The following is a 17,196-nucleotide window of genomic DNA, read 5'->3' as shown; positions in this document are numbered from 1 at the left end:
TCCTTTCAGATGGTATCATTAATTCGGAGAAATAGAGCACCCTGTTTGAGACCTGGAGATAGGTTTTAGACTTCTGATTATATGGACTTCCTGGATTTGGATTAATTTTGACAGATAATATTGTTACCATAGCTGTTTCCTATTTGTTTGTTAAAAGGATTTTCAAATTTATTTTTGTTTCTTATGTTAATATAGGTTTAATTATAAGGATAAAAAGAAGAAAAACCCAATTTTATTCAGACTTCTGCTGATCTCCAGTAACTCACTAATTCTTCAGTAATCTAGGTCTTCATTCTCAGCAAATGAACTCATTTCCTATTATGCAGATGAAAGTGATTTTAATATCCTGATCTCTTACCTATATAAGTATCCACACTTGTTTCTTCCTCTACAGAATCTGCACTAACATTTTATGTCTCACTTTATTTAACCATGAATCTCTGTGGAGTAGAGATTATTATTATTGGTACTTAAAGTCAGTATGGAAGAGAAAACTGAAGGTAAAATAAAGTATCCTGAAGTTATACCAATAGTGGTGGAGCAGTATTTTATTAACCCAGATTTGATTCATAAATATTATGTCTATATACCATAGAGATCATTTAATCAAAGGTGTTAAATATCATTGACATGTTATAATTCATTATAAAGCAGATACCTTTCTACTACTAGGACCTATCATTGGGAGATATTTAAAATTGTGCACATTTAATATGTACAACTTTTTAAAGTCAATCATACCTCAATAAAGTGGTTTTAAAAATTATGGGGAAAAAAACAGAACAAAGAGTTCCCTGCCATGTATAGGGGAGAGGGATCATACCTGAATTTTGAACATCAGCATGGAATCTTGGGATTAGATACATGTGAGTTTGAATTCCATATCTGGCATTTATTAGTTGGGAAAAAAACACTTCAATTCTCTGAGCTCACAGTAAATTCTCATTGTTAAGTTGGGAAAAAAACACTTCAATTCTCTGAGCTCACAGTAAATTCTCATTGTTAAGATAAAACCTTAAAAAACCTACAAGATTCATAAGAAAATTAAGTTGCATAAGGTGAAGAAAAGTGTGTGCACAAAGTAGGAATTCAACCAATTTCCATTTCTTCTAAATACTCTGATTCCATTTATGACATCCAAAGTAGTAGGTTTTTGTTTTCTTTTGTTTTAATTTCTGAAACCCAATAAACTGATATAATATTTTGGACTTTACTACTATGAAGTAATGTAAAAGACCGGAAAAATATGATAAAAGAAACATTTTCCTCTATAAGAAGCACACTTGGAAGGCTATAACTGTGCAAAAAGCTTCTGAAACCTTTTGATAAAATTGCAACATTAAAGAGACTTCTGTAGGCACACACTCAAATACTAATATATTTCACACACATATATTAATTTAGCTAATAATTCAACTGAATTGTCCTGTAGGAGATTTCTGGAAGCAGAAGAGGAATAAAAAAATAGCATTAGAAACACTTTATGAGGAGAACAGGAAATTTACTTAAAGCCTTTTAAAGGGCAAATCTGAGAACCCTTATCAGGGAGAGCTACTTCACTGTCTGAGGATCTGTTGTAAGCCCAGTCAAGAAGAAATGAAAGGATATGTTAATGCTCATGGTCTTGAAAGACAAACTGCGAGATAAAGAACATTTCAATTTTTAATTTAATATCAAAGTGAGAGCTACGTCATATGCATAATCCTAACATGATGGAAATAAAAGGGTGTCTCAGCTAGCAAAGAGTTCTGCCATCTGTGGTTCTGCAGTTTTATGTAGCTCAGAATGGAAATTCTTAAGGTACAGAGTGACAACATTTAGTTTGCAGAGGTGTCCCAGTTCTTTTAGCACCAATGCCACATGGACATGAAATGCTCCACTGGATCAGTCAGCTCATACCAATTCTGTACTTGCAAGCCCCTGATCCACAGTTTAGCAGATGGCAGTAGCATTAATGCAAAGAACATCAGCACACTTAAGACTTTCTTCTTTAAACAAATATTCATTTTAATATCTCAATGATTCATATTAAATATCCCCCAAAGTTATGAACACATCTCTTGCTGGCAACCCCCTGTTTGGGGGTCCCATGGCATTTGCTGCTAGCCTTTCTGTTGCATAATGTATCCATGGGTCATCTCAAGCCCAGATGCTCTATTGGTATGCTCAGCTCCACTGACCTCTGCTAGTATATCTGTATAGTTTCTGTTCTGATTTTTCCTCCTAAACAAAGTCTGTCTCAACCAGCCTGGACCCCCAGAACTCTCTCTGAGTACCTTATGTGTAGCAGGAGAAAACTTTTTTTAAAATTGAATTATTGTTAATATACAATCTTATATTGGTTTCAAGTATACAACACAGTGGTTCAACAGGTAACCATATAATTAAATCCTTGACCCTCCCCCACCACCAGAACAGTTACTATCGGTCAACATAGGAAGATGTTACAGAATCATTGTTATATTCTCCATGCTGGACAACTTATATTACGATTGAGAATTTTTGTGCCCTTCATCCCCCTTACTATCTCCACCCACTCACTCCAACCCCTTCCACATGGTAACCACCAGTTACTTGTCAGTATCTATGAGTCTGCTGCTGTTTTGTTTTTATATACCACAAATAAGTGAAACAGTATTTGTCTTTCTCCACCTGGCTTATTTCACTGAGCATGATACCCTCTAGGTCCATTCATGTTGTTGCAAATGGCAAGATTTATTTCCTTTTTATGGCTGAATAGTATTCCATTGTGTATATGTACCACCTCTTGTTTATCCATTCATCTACTGATGGACACCTAGGTTGCTTCCATATCTTGGCTATTGTAAATAATGCAGTGATAAAAATGGGGTGTCTGTATCTTTTCAAATCAGGGATTTTATTTTCTTTGGGTAAATTCCTGGGATGTATGGTATTTCTATTTCTATTATTACTTCTTGTGGGAAACTCCATACTGTTTTCCATAGTGGGTATACCAATTTACATTCACACCAACAGTGTAAGAAGGTTCCCTTTTCTCTACATCCAAGCCAACACTTGTCATTTTTTGTCTTTTGGGTAGTGGCCATTCTGACTGGTGTGGGGTGATAATCATTGTGGTTTTCATTTGCATTTCTCTGATGATTAGTAATGTGGAGAATCTTTTCATGTGCCTGTTGGCCATCTGTATTTCTTTGGAAAATATCTGTTCAGGTCCTCTACCCTCTTTTTAATCAGGTTATTTGTTTTATTTGGTGTTAAGGAATATGAGTTCTTTATATATTTTGAGTGTTAACCCCTTGTTGGATAAAATGCTTATGAATATATCCCACCATACTATAAGTTGCTTTTCGTTTTGCTGATAGTGTCCTTTGCTGTACAGAAGCTATTTAGTTTGATGTAGTCCCACATGTTCATTTCTTACTTTGTTTCCCTTGCCCAAGGAGATGTGTCCAGGAAAAAATTGTTCATGCTTATATACAAGACATTTTTGTCTATGTTTTCTTCTAGAGTTTTATGATTTCATGTGTTACATTTATGTCTTTGATCCATTTAGAGTTTACTTTTATGTATGGAGTTAGACAGCAACCGAGTTTCATTCTTTTGCATGTAGCTGTCCAGTTTTCCCAACACCAGTTATTTAAGAGACTGTCTTTTTCCCATTGTACCTTCATGGCTCCTTTATTTTATATTAATTGAACATATATGAGTAGGTTGGACTCTTCACTCTGTTCCATTGATCTGTGGGTGTGTTCTTGTTCCAGTACCATAGTGTTTTGATTACTGTAGCTTTGTAATATAGTTTGAAGTAAGGGAGCATAAATACCCCTCCTTTATTATTCTTTCTCAGGAATGTTTTGGCTACTTGTAGTTCTCTATGAATTTTAGGATTATTTGCTGTAGTTCATTGAGAAATGCTGTTGGTATTTTGAGAGGGATTGCATTGAATCTGTAAATTGCCTTGGGCTGAATGGCCATTTTGACAATATTAATTTTTCCTATTCATGAGCATGGAATAGATTTCCATTTATTTGTCTCTTCTTTAATTTCTCTCATGACTGTTCTATAGTTTTTAGAGTACAGGTCTTCCACCTCCTTGGTTAGGTTTATTTCTAGGTATTTTACTCTTTTTGATGCAACTGTAAATAGAATTATTTTCCTGATTTCTCTTTTTGCTAGTTTATTGTTAGTATACAGGAATATGACAGATTTCTGTGTATTAATTTTGTATTCTAGCAGGAGAAAATTTTAATATTTCTTTTCTGATGTGTATAGAGGTTTAGAGTTAGAAAAAATAGTACTGGGCTTGGAAACATGTAACACCTGTCTTTGAGTTCCAACTTTGTTTCTTGCTATGTGGCCTCAGGCAGAACAGCCTCCCTGAACTTGTTTCCTCATCTGTGGGAAGAGGGTAATGATGCCTATTCTATAGGACTAAACAAATTAATGAGAACTGAGTAAAATGATGTGATATATAAGCCACCTAAAAGTACTCTTTAAGAAATAAAAAAAATGTATTGAGGTATAATTGGCATATAACATTATATTAATATCAGATATACAACATAATGATTTGATATTTGTATACACAATGAAGTGATCACCACAATATGTTTAGGTACTATCTATCAACATATATAATTACATATTTTTTTCCTTTGTCATAAAGACTTTTAAGATTATCCTCTTAGCAACTTCCAAATATTCAATAATTTATTAATAACAATAGTCACTATGCTGTACATTATATCTCAATGACTTACTGATTTTATAACTGGAAGTTTGTACCTTTTGACCCCATTCACCCATTTCACACAGTTCTGCCATCCCCTGCACCCTAGCAATCACCAATCTGTTCTCTGTATGCACTTGGTATTTTTTGTCCTGTTAGTTTGTTTTGTTTTTTATATACCACATATAAATGAAATCAAACAGCATTTGTCTTTCTCTGACCTATTTCACTTAGCGTAATACTCTCATGGTCCATCCATGTTGTTACAAATGGCAACATTCCATTTTTTATGGCTGAATAATATTCCACTGGGTATATATCACATATTCTTTATTTCTCTCCATTTAAATTATTCTTATGCTTCAGGAGTTTCAAGTTGCACTTTCTCCATGCCAATCTCTCCTTCTTTGAATTCTTATAACACTTCCAGTTTGAATGACAAAGGGAAGTATTTAAAAATAGATTGTCTGGTAAGGATTGCCACTGCTTTATTCATAGCAGGTAGTGCCACTTAAAGACACAGTGATTGCCAAAACTCAATTCTATGGCCTTGGAGAAATATTCTGAAAAACCAGGCCTCAGTTTATGCATCTGTCAAATGGGTTGTTGGAAAGCAGTCTTTATATTTTCATCCTCCTCTGAAACTTTAAGACTCTCTCTTACTAGTGAATATATATATGTGTATATATATATATATATATGCTCATATTATATCTTTGAGATGTGCTAACATATTCTATTTTTTTAAGATTCTCTCCCATTCCTATTTGTAGAAAAAACAGAGCACATACAAATATATGAAATACTTAGGGTACAATAGAATTACATTGGTTAGGGTAAAATGGTTAGTTTATTTAATGTATTTATTTCAAATATGAATACAAATACATAACACTGTCATTTAGGAAGAGAAATGGAGACTTATTATACTGAGGGTAAAGACTTTGGGTTCCAGACCTGTTTAGCTAAAGAATTTTCTCTGCTGGAATACCATATACTGATTTATTATTTTTACTGAACAGTCCTGTTGCAGTCTAAATTATGTCAGAAACTTTTGGTAACTCTGAAAGTTACCCAAAAGAGGTAGCTCTAAGTAGGTGGAATAATGCCATTTATGGCGAATCCAGACCAGTAAATGCTCATTCATCTAGAACACTTGGCATCCCAGAGGTTTGGAAAGACCCCTTTAACCATTTCAACTGAAATTACAGTTTCTGAAGGACCTTGAGCAATGCTTCCAATGTAGTGAGGCATAAGTTATGTCAAATGTAATAAAAATCAGAAGGCCACATAGTGTGTTCTTTCTCCAATCTCTCCTTGGCAGGGTCTGTGAATACTACATATAATATATTCCTTCCTGGCAAAACAGTACTGTGTACAGACTAAGGTAACTTCTAAAATTTTGAAAATAGTACCTCTGTTCTCCTTACAAGTGATTTAGGATTTGTATATTTTAGTTTTATTTTAATTTGAATGGGGATTGCTTTCACCTGTCACCATAAAACATTGAGAAAGCAAGTTATGGGGAATTTACCTAATACAACTATGGTCCTGATAACATTGGGAAATATATACAGCCACTGAAATGTCAAAATCATTTGTAATTGCCTGTTAGAACACTGTGTTCCTGATTATAAAGTGGCTAATTGTCAGGGTAGGGTGTCTTTGGTGTTTGAAATTTGGGAGTTTTATACCACCTCCCATTAGAGCACAGGCTTCTGAATTCCATTCACAGGATGTTGTCTGAATAAGATGCTGGACTATCAGCAATTGAATGTCAAATGTTTATGAAGGTATAAGACCTAGTGATGAAATTCTCCTGCAGCCCCCACTAAATGGCACCCATCTTTGCTGACACATTTAATTTATAGCATACTGACTTCTGTACCAATTGTGTGACTTTGGGCAAGTTTTTAAATCTTTCTGTGCCTCAGTAGCTCCTTTTTTTATAGTGCTTCAATGGGGAGAAAATGAAACAATGTATGTAAGTAGCTTTTCACAGAGCTGGGCACATAATAAGAACTCAATGAATCATACACATACATAATTTATATATATATATCATATATATATAGAGTGTCCATGAAATGTTGAACATTTTTGAAAAATACATTATTCAGTAACATAGTTATTTAAGAATACCTAAACGTGTCTAAAACCAATTTTAAATATACTACCATAGTTATTTTCATAATTTTATGAATATGTGCTCCTTAGGTTAGTGATAAAAAGGCTGCATTGATCCTGTGGCTTATAACCATGTGAGGAAAAGGTGACACAAATCTACATGGTGAGATGTCTGGGGATCTGAGTGGCCAAAGCTCCCAAGGCAGGTTAATGTATTTTATGTTTAGAACAGACTGCTTCCCAGTACTGCAATGCAGAAGACATCACTTGGGATCCTGGAACTGTGTGATGGGAATGAGGTGGCCTCTCTCTACTGGGCAATGAAACTGTCAGAGACTTCTGTATCACTCCATCATGAGGTCTAAATAATTGCCATTGTCACTGTGTCCTCCAAAATAATAAAAAAAAATGGAATAATGATTTATGTGCCAAAAAGACACTAGCTTTTTGAAAATCCTGTATGTGTTCTGTAGTCACAGAATCCAGTTCAATAAATTCCAATATAATGACAGAGAAAATTAGAACTTTACGGGTAACTCTGTAGTTTGGTGCCTACTATATGTCCACATATAATATTACTTCTGAATAACAAGTAATTTATAAATACATATTGAATAAACATTTAATTCAGAATAAATAATTATCTATTGTTCAAGTAGCATATTTTTGAGATTTTTACTTTTGTTTTTGAAAAACAATATGAAGAAAGAGTGCATAGAATCCAGTGAAGGGCTAAGTCAGATTCTAAATTCTGGACCCCACGTTTAATAGTTGGGCAAAAATTAGGAAAAACGGCCAAGAAATTGGCAAATAGGAGAAAGACAAATAGCCCTCTCTAGCAGTCACAGATGAATTGGGTATGGTGACACTATATCGCTTTAGTGAAAGTTCCAAACAAGAGAGGTCATATTTGAGTTGATGTAGTTTGGATGGAGATAAGAAAAAAGCAAGCCAAACTGTGAAGTTGAAGATTGAAGGGTAACTTGGTTACTCAGAAGTAGGTCCAGGGCTTTGGGAGCGAACAAATGGAAACCATAAATGAGAAATTTCCCTTCATGTCTCATACTATCCACTTAGAATCCAGTGAAAAGTAACAAAGAACAGTGAGAGGTTTTTTTTGTTGTTATTATTGTTAATGTACAATTACTTGAACAACATTACGTTTACTAGACTCTTCCTATTACCAAGTCTCCCCACATATCCCATTACACTCATTGTCCATCAGTGTAGTAAGATGCTATAGAGTCATTACTTGTCTTCTCTGTGTTATACTGCCTTTCCCATGTCCACTCCCCCTGCTACATTATGTGCGCTAATTGGAATGTCCCTTTTTCCCTTATCCCTCCCTTCCCACCCATCCTTCCCAGTCCCTTTCTTTGGTAACTGTTCGTCCATTTTTGGGTTCTGTGAGTTGGCTGCTGTTTTGTTCCTTCAGTTTTTTTCTTTCTTCTTATACTCCACAGATGAGTGAAATCATTTGGTACTTGTCTTTTTCTGCCTGGATTATTTCACTGAGCATAATACCCTCTAGCTCCATCCATGTTGTTGCAAATGGTAGGATTTGTTTTCTTCTTATGGCTGAATCATATTCCATTGTGTATATGTATCACCTCTTCTTTACCATTCATCTACTGATGGACACTTAGGTTGCTTCCATTTCTTGGCTATTGTAAATAGTGCTGTGATAAACATAGGGGTGCATATGTCTTTGTCAAACGGGGCTGCTGTATTCTTAGGGTAAATTCCTAGAAGTGGAATTCCTGGGTCAAATGGTATTTCCATTTTGAGCTTTTTGAGGAACCTCCATATTGCTTTCCACAATGGTTGAACTAATTTACATTCCCACCAGCAGTGTAGGAGAGTTTCCCTTTCTCCACACCTCACCAAGATTTGTTGTTGTTTGTCTTTTGGATGGTGGCGATCCTTACTGGTGTGAGGTGATATCTCATTGTGGTTTTAATTTGCATTTCTCTGATGATTAGCAATGTGGAGCATCTTTTCATGTGTCTGCTGGCCATCTGAATTTCTTCTTTGGAGAACTGTCTATTCACCTTCTCTGCCCATTTTTTAATTGGCTTATTTGCTTTTTATTTGTTGAGGTGCATGAGCTCTTTATATAATTTGGATGTCAACCTCTTATTGGATATGTCATTTATTAATATATTCTCCCATACTGTGTGATGTCTTTTTGTGGGGTCCTTTGCTTTACAGAAGCTTTTTATTTTGATAAACTCCCACTTGTTCATTTTTGCTTTTGTTTCCCTTGTCCGGTGAGGTATGTTCATGAAGAAGTTGCTCATGTTTATGTCCAAGAGATTTTTGCCTATTGTTTTTTTCTAAGAGTTTTATGGTTTTATGACATGCACTCAGGTCTTTGATCCAGTTTGAGTTTACTTTTGTGTATGGGGTTAGACAGTGATCCAGTTTCATTCTCTTACATGTAGCTGTCCAGTTTTGCCAACACCAGCTGTTTAAGAGGTTATCATTTCCACATTGTATATCAATGGCTCCTTTATCATATATTAATTGACCATATATGCTTGAGTTTATATCTGGGCTCTCTAGTCTGTTCCATTGGTCTATGGGTCTGTTCTTGTGCCAGTACCAAATTTTCTTGATTACTGTGGCTTTGTAGTAGGGCTTGAAGTCAGGGAACATAATTCCCCCTGCTTTATTCTTCCTTCTCAGGATTCTTTTGACTATTTGGGGTCTTTTGTGATTCCATATGAATTTTAGAATGATTTGATCTAGTTTATTGAAAAATGCTGTTGGTATTTTGATAGAAATTGCATTGAATCTGTAGATTGCTTTAGGCAGGATGGTCATTTTGACAATATTAATTCTTCCTATCCATGAGCATGGGATGTGTTTCCATTTATTGATTTCTTCTTTAATTTCTCTCATGTGTCTTGTAGTTTTCAGAGAAGTCTTTTACTTCCTTGGTTAGATTTATTCCTAGGTATTTTATTCTTTTTGATGCAATTGTGAATGGAATTGTTTTCCTGATTTCTCTTTCTGCTCGCTCATCATTAGTGATAGGAATGCAACAGATTTCTGTGTATTAATTTTGTATCCTGCAACTTTGCTGCATTCAGATAATAGAGCTGATAGTTTGGGAGTGGATTCTTTAGGGTTTTTTATGTATAATATCATGTCAACTACAAACAGGGACAGTTTAACTTCTTTCTTGCTGATCTGGATGCCTTTTATTTCTTTGTGTTGTCTCATTGCTGTGGCTAGGACCTCCAGAACTACGTTGAATAAAAGTGGGGAGCGTGGGCATCTTTGTCTTGTTCCCGATATTAAAGGAAAAGCTTTCAACTTCTCGCTATTAAGTATGATGTTGGCTGTGGGTTTGTCATATATAGCCTTTATTATGTTGAGGTACTTGCCCTCTATATCCATTTTGTTGAGGGTTTTTATCATGAATGGATGTTGAATTTTGTCGAATGCTTTTTCAGCATCTATGGAGATGATCATATGGTTTATGTCCTTCTTTTTGATGTAGTGGATGATGTTGATGGATTTTTGAATGTTGTAACATCCATGCATCCCTGGAATGATTCCCACTTGATCATGATGGATGATCTTTTTTATGTATTTTTGAATTGTTTGTTAATATTTTGTTCAGTATTTTTGCATCTATATTCATCAGGGTTATTAGTCTGTAATTTTCTTTATTTGTGGTGTCTTTGCCTGGTTTTGGTATTAAAGTGATGTTCGCCTTGTAGAATGAGTTTGGGAATATTCTCTCTTCTACTTTTTGTTAATTTTTAAGGAGGGTGGATATTAGGTCTTCACTAAATGTTAAATAAAATTCAGCAGTGAAACCATCTGTTCCAGGGATTTTGTTCTTAGGTAGTTTTTGGATTACCAATTCAGTTTCTTTGCAGGTAATTGGTCTATTCAGATTTTCTGTTTTTTCCTGGGTCAGCCTTGGAAGGTTGTATTTTTCTAGAAAGTTGTCCATTTCTTCTATGTTATCCAGTTTGTTACCATATAATTTTTCATAGTATTCTCTCATAATTCTTTGTATTTCTGTGGTGTCCATAGTGATTTTTCCTTCCTCACTTCTGATTCTGTTTATGTGTGTAGACTCTCTTTTTTTCTTTGTAAGTTTGGCTAGGGGTTTATCTATTTTGTTTATTTTATCGACAAAACAGCCCCTACTTTCATTGATTCTTTCTCTTGTTTTATTCTTCTCAGTTTTATTTATTTCTGCTTTAATCTTTACTATGTCCCTCCTTCTACTGACTTTGGGCCCCATTTGTTCTTCCTTTTCTAGTTTCATTAATTGTGAGTTTAGACTGTTCATTTGGGGTTGTTCTTCTTTCCTGAGGTAGGCCTGTATTGCAATATATTTCCCTCTTAACACAACCTCTGCTATGTCCCACAGATTTTTTGGTGTTGAATTTTTGTTGTCATTTGTCTCCATATATTGCTTGATCTCTGTTTTTATTTGTTCATTGATCCATTGGTTATTTAGGAGCATGTTGTGAAGCCTCCATGTGTTTGTGGGCTTTTTCATTTTCTTTCTGTAATTTATTTCTAGTTACATACCTTTGTGATCTGAGAAGATGGTTGGTACAATTTCAATCTTTTTGAATTTACTGATGTTCTTTCTGTGGCCTAGTATATAATCTATTCTGGAAAATGTTCCATGTGCACTTGAGAAGAATGTGTATCCTGCTGCTTTTGGATGGAGGGTTCTGTAGGTGTCTATTAGGTCCATCTGTTCTAATATGTTGTTCAGTGCCTCTGTCTCCTTACTTATTTTCTGTCTGGTTGATCTGTCCTTTGGAGTGAGTTGTGTGTTGAAGTCTCCTAAAATGAATGCATTGCATTCTATTTCCCCCTTTAATTCTGTTAGTATTTGTTTTACATATATAGGTGATTCTGTATTGGGTGCATAGATATTTATAATAGTTATATCCTCTTGTTGGACTCACCCCTTTATCATTATGTAATGTCCTTCTTTGTCTCTTGTTACCTTGTTTCGATGTCTATTTTGTCTGATACAAGTACGGCAAATTCCTGCTTTTTTCTTCCTATTAGTTGCATGAAATATCTTTTTCCATCCCTTTACTTTCAGTCTGTATATGTCTTTGGGTGTGAAGTGAGTCTCTTTTAGGCATCACATAGATGGTCTTGTTTTTTTTATCCATTCAGTGACTTTGTATCTTTTTATTGGTGCATTCAGACCATTTACATTTAGGGTGATTATCGATAGGTATGCACATATTGCCATTACAGGCTTTAGATTCGTGGTTACCAAAGGTTCAAGGGTAATTCCCTTACTATCTAACATTCTAATTTAACTCAATTCATATGTTATTACAAACACAACCTAAAGGTTCTTTTTTTCCCCTCCTTTTTCTTCCTCCTCCATTCTTTGTATGTGATGAATCTTATTCTGTGCTCTTTGTCTATCCTTTGGGTGACATCTATTTAGCCTTAGGAATACTTCCTTCTATAGGAGTCCCTCCAAAATGCACTGTATAGGTGGTTTGTGGGAGGTAAATTCTCTCAGCTTTTGCTTATCAGAAAATTGTTTAATCCCTCCTTCAAATTTAAATGATAACCTTGCCAGGTAGAGTATTCTTGGTTCAAGGCCCTTCTGTGTCACAGTATTAAATATATCATGCCAGTCCTTTCTGGCCTGTGTCTGTTGAGAAATCTGATGATAGCTGATGGGTTTTCCTTTATATGTGATCTTTTTTCTCTCTCACTGCTTTTAAAAGTTTGTCTTTATCCTTGATCTTTGTCATTTTAATTATTATATGTCTTGATGTTGTCCTTCTTTGGTCCCTTGTGTTAGGAGATCTGTGCATCTCCATAGCTTGAGAGACTATCTCCTTCCCCAGTTTGGGGAAGTTTTCAGTAATTACCACCTCAGAGACACTTTCTATCCCTTTTTCCCTCTCTTCTTCTTCTTTTACCTCTATAATGCAAATATTGTTCTGTTTGGATTGGTCACACGGTTCTCTCAATATTCTTTCATTCTCAGAGATCCTTTATTCTCTCTGTGTCTCAACTTCTTTGTATTACTCCTCTCTAATTTCTATTCCATTTACTATCTCTTCTGCTACATCTAATCTTCTCTTAAACCCCTCCATTGTATGTTTCATTTCTGATATGGAATATCTTTATGATTAAATCTCCATCTTAAATTTGTCCCTGAGTTCTTGAATATTTTTCTGTACCTCCATAAGCATGTTAATGATTTTTATTTTGAACTCTCTTTCAGGCAAATTGTTGAGTTCAGTTTCATTTGGCCCTATTTCTGGGGTTTTTGAGACTTTGGTCTGAACCAGGTTCTTTTGATGTTTCATAATTCTATGTGGTGCCCACTAGTGCCCAGAAACTCCAGTCTCTGGAGCTGCTTAGTTCCTAGAGTGAGGTTGGGGTCATAGGGGAGCAGAGCTGGTGCCTGAGGCAGGTAAAGATCTGCTTCCTGATTCCCGTCTGCGGTGCCTGTCTCCAGTATCAGAGCCAGTGGGCCGAGCACACAGGTGTAGCCTCTGTGCTTTGCGTCTTTATCTATTGTAGGTGGGACCTCCCTCTGGCTGGCCTGATGCCAGCACAGTGACTGGCAGTTTGCGAGGTAGTGCTGTCAGGCCAGGAGGAAGCCTTAGCAGGCTGCGTGTCCCAGTGGGGGGTGTCAGTTCTGAGTAGCCAGCTAGGGGGATGGAGTGCCTGAATCTCCTCAACATTCCCAACCTGCTGAGCAGAGCATGCCCAGACAACCTTGTCCACCTCTCCTTTCTCCCGTGCAGTAAGCTCAGTGTAAACCCCGCCCCTTCAGCAGCTCTCTTGCTGCAAGGAAGCCTCTCAGACCACCCACCTTTGCTTTGTCCCAGAGCGGCCAGATGTGGATCCCATCCTGCACAAATGGCTGGAATCTCGGTCTCTCAAGCCCTCCACCTGTCTGAGCTCCTCAATGTCCAGAGCACCACACAATATAGGTTTCTGCTCACAAAGCAGACCTCTAGGGCTAGGTGTTCAGCAGTACCAGGCTTCCACATCCTCCCCACTCTGTTTCTCTTCCTTCCACCAGTGAGCAGGGGTGGGGGAGGGGCTTGGGTCCTGCCGGATCAAGGCTTCCGTATGTTTCCCTGCTTCATGAAGTCTGCTCTGTTTGTGAGGTCTGTAGGCAGTCTGGTCTGCTTTCTTTCCTGTTGCTGTTTTAGGGTTACTTGTATTAACTATATTTTTGTACTATTTGTGGTTTTGGGAGGAGTTCTCCCTCTCACCTCTCATGCTGCCATCTTGAATCTCCAATCAAACAGTGATAGTTTTTATTACTAGTTCAGAAATAGCATCTCTCTCTTCACTCCTCAGCATTGTTCAGAGAGGAAAAATAACGTTGAAACCCTATTTCTATTTTCATACCCAGCAATAAAACCTACATCACCTCTTTTTTTCTCACCAAACAGATTAGCTTGCCTTTTTTACTATCTTCAACTGTTCCCAGTTTCCTAGTCACAATTCACTTTTGCATATTGTTACTTTCGCAGTTTATTAGTAAGAATGTACTAGATGGGGCTTTGATCTTGCCCTAAGGGCTCTGAGACTAATTCCACATCATTCTCTTTTTGTTGTTTAGAGTCCCTCAGCCCAGCTGCTGCAGCTCCTTGTTTCTTATCATATCCCCGAAGCCTATTTGCTGTCAGTGTCTGAGCTGCAAAACAACTCTTCACATGCTTATGAAAATTTCGATATTGCTTGTTCTCCTCACCAATTGCAACATTCATAATGCTCTCTAAATTGTAATCAGGATTTTGGTCTTTGTTGTCAAACCATGTGTTACAATTTCAATAACTGACTTGCACTCTGTATTCAAGATGCTTTGTTGGCAATTTTGTTAAAATTTAAATGTTGCTTTCAAGAATTTCTGGGAGTCCTCAGTATGTTGCTTCAGTTCCCTTTCAGTCCACATATTAGGTTGTCATGAGTTGCAGAGGGAGTTATAATTACATTAAGTACTTAGTGTTCATTATACTTTAAGACTCAGTCCATGTTGTGGGACTATCAGATCAGTTCAGAAAAGGGATTTCCTCCAGCACTCAGCCCAACACTTCTTGTCTCATCTATCCTTTTTTATAGGTGATGGATACAGAATAATTCTCTTTCAGCCATGATTTAAATGGGCTTTAAATCATGGCTTACCATATTACATTTAAGCTTTATCTTGTCTAGACCATGATATCATCAGACATCAATAAAGACTTAAAATATTGATTTTTCTCTGCTGATCCTTTCAAAAGGCCACTTTCTGATCAGAAAGGCTACCCCAAAGTTGTGAGGCCAAGGTAAGGAAAAGATATTCTCTTCCAAGCTTCTTCCAATCCTCTCCCCTCCAGTCACTGTATGTGTGTTTTACATAAATCTAGGGGTTGCTGTGTTACAGAAATAAGTGTCTATTTTGTAAGGATCTTATAAATTTGAGCATATCAAGAGAGGGAGAGCAATTTTGGTGTCAGTTCCCCAGGAAAATCAGGAAACCAATGGAGAAATGTAAGGCATAGAGACCTACTGCATTGATGCCCAGGATCTGAGCATGGTACAGGCTAAATGGGGTCTGACTACAGGAAGCAAGAGCTTGGAAGGAGGAAGCCATGTGGTAAACAATAAACTGGAAATGAACAAAAATACACACTGCAGAGCAGATACTCTAGGTTTATACTATCCTCCGTGTGTCTTTTACCTTGGCTGTGTTTTAGCTTTCAGTAAATTATTTAAATGACCCCCTTTTCCTAACAAAGTTTTTTTCATTTAAAGCATCAGATATGCCTAAACTTGGACCAATGTGTTTAAATAAAAGAACAAGGCTTGGAGATCCATGCGTCAGAGCCGGTAGGAATCAGTGAGGCTGCACCAGGAGATGGTGAATTTTTAGAGAGAAATTGTTGTTGCATAGTTTAGCTTTGCCTCTCCACATGGCAATTCTACTTCCAATGTACATTTTAGAAGTTTGGGGGCTCATTTTTACTAAGAAAAGAACTTTAATTTGTAAAAGACTAGAATTTTTTTTTAATTGTAAAGGTGAACAGGGTCTGGAGAGTGCGTTGCTTCAGGATGAAGTCTCAGTAGCCACAGCCATAGGAATTTTCAACCTAATCTTAGAGGACCAAGTCCTCATTACCTTCAACATGTGTTCCTCAGCACAAAGAAAATGCTCTGTAAATGTTTGTTGTCCTGATTCTGAGTTTTTCTTGTCTCTCTGGCTGCTCTCTACTCTTCCATTTGTCTCAAGTATCTTTCTTAACATAGAACCTTCTTTCAGATACCAACTCCTGACGGATGCAGCAGTAGTCTTGACACTTGCAGTCAATTCTCCAAGATGAAAGGTCATATGTCCAGTTTGTGGCTTTGCCTCCAATAATCTAGGCTGTTACAGATGGGCAACCTATAACTAATGGGTGGTGTGCAAGCCTCCAGGGAGGTATCTTTCCACTGAGGAATACTATCTCAAAGTAAAACACTCACAGAGCACTCTGCTTGCCAGAATATTTAGATAAATCTGAAAAAAATCAAGATCAGTATAGTAAAGAGTTCAAAAAAAATTGATGACATACACAGACATTATTTTTGCATCTTTTACATAGCTTCATCTTTATAGCCCTGGAGTTCCACGAATTGGTTATTTTAACATTAGACTAGATATAAGTGGGGAATTGTGATTTTGGCTTAACTTAACTCATCTGAAATCATACTCTCGGACTCTGATACAAATATCTGAAATAATCGTAGCACAGTAGTTGAAAATGCTGACCCTGGATGTTGGTTCCTTCCCTTGACCCCATTTCCACGGCTTCATTACTGTTTACTTGCACAAGTTGTTTAAATCTTTGTGTTTTGATTTCCTCTAGTACTTAATTCACACATTAAGAGAAGAAAATGGGTTAGAAAAATGTCAGGTATATGGTAAGTGTTCAGTAAATATTGACTGATAACCATTTTGATAGCAGTTGAATTTCATGTTATTATTTTTCCTCATATATGTGGTTTTGTTTTGACTATCCAATAAAACTATATGCATAGATAATTGTTGAATGAAACACATAAAACAATCTCTTCTTAAACCTTCTTTAATATAAAGATATGCAGTTAAATAGTGTGCTATTCCATGCAAAAGGGGGTATTTGTAGTTATTTGAAAAAATATATATACACCCTTAGATGTCCCTTAGACATCTCAGTCATGTGGCATCTACTTTTGGAACAGTTGAAAGTGAAGGACAGCAGGATGCCATCTATTCAGAGAGATAATATATTAGTATGTGAACTATATGAGGTACGGATTTTTGTCTTTTTTTCCCCACTGCCCTCCCTACACTAATACCTAGAAAATTGCCT

The 17,196-nt window shown here is 36.4% G+C and overlaps 1 long non-coding RNA gene across 3 annotated transcripts in view; it reads left to right on the top strand.

Moving 5' to 3' along the window:
- LOC118970721 (uncharacterized) overlaps positions 1-17,196 on the top strand; it is a 129,991-nt gene that overhangs the window by 94,530 nt on the left and 18,265 nt on the right. The window lies entirely within an intron of this gene.

The sequence above is a fragment of the Manis javanica genome, chromosome 1 (genome assembly GCF_040802235.1).
Source record: "Manis javanica isolate MJ-LG chromosome 1, MJ_LKY, whole genome shotgun sequence".
In the NCBI taxonomy this organism is placed as follows: Eukaryota; Metazoa; Chordata; class Mammalia; order Pholidota; family Manidae; genus Manis; species Manis javanica.
Note: the sequence above shows the minus strand (reverse complement) of the source record. Positions and strands in the feature narration are given on the sequence as shown.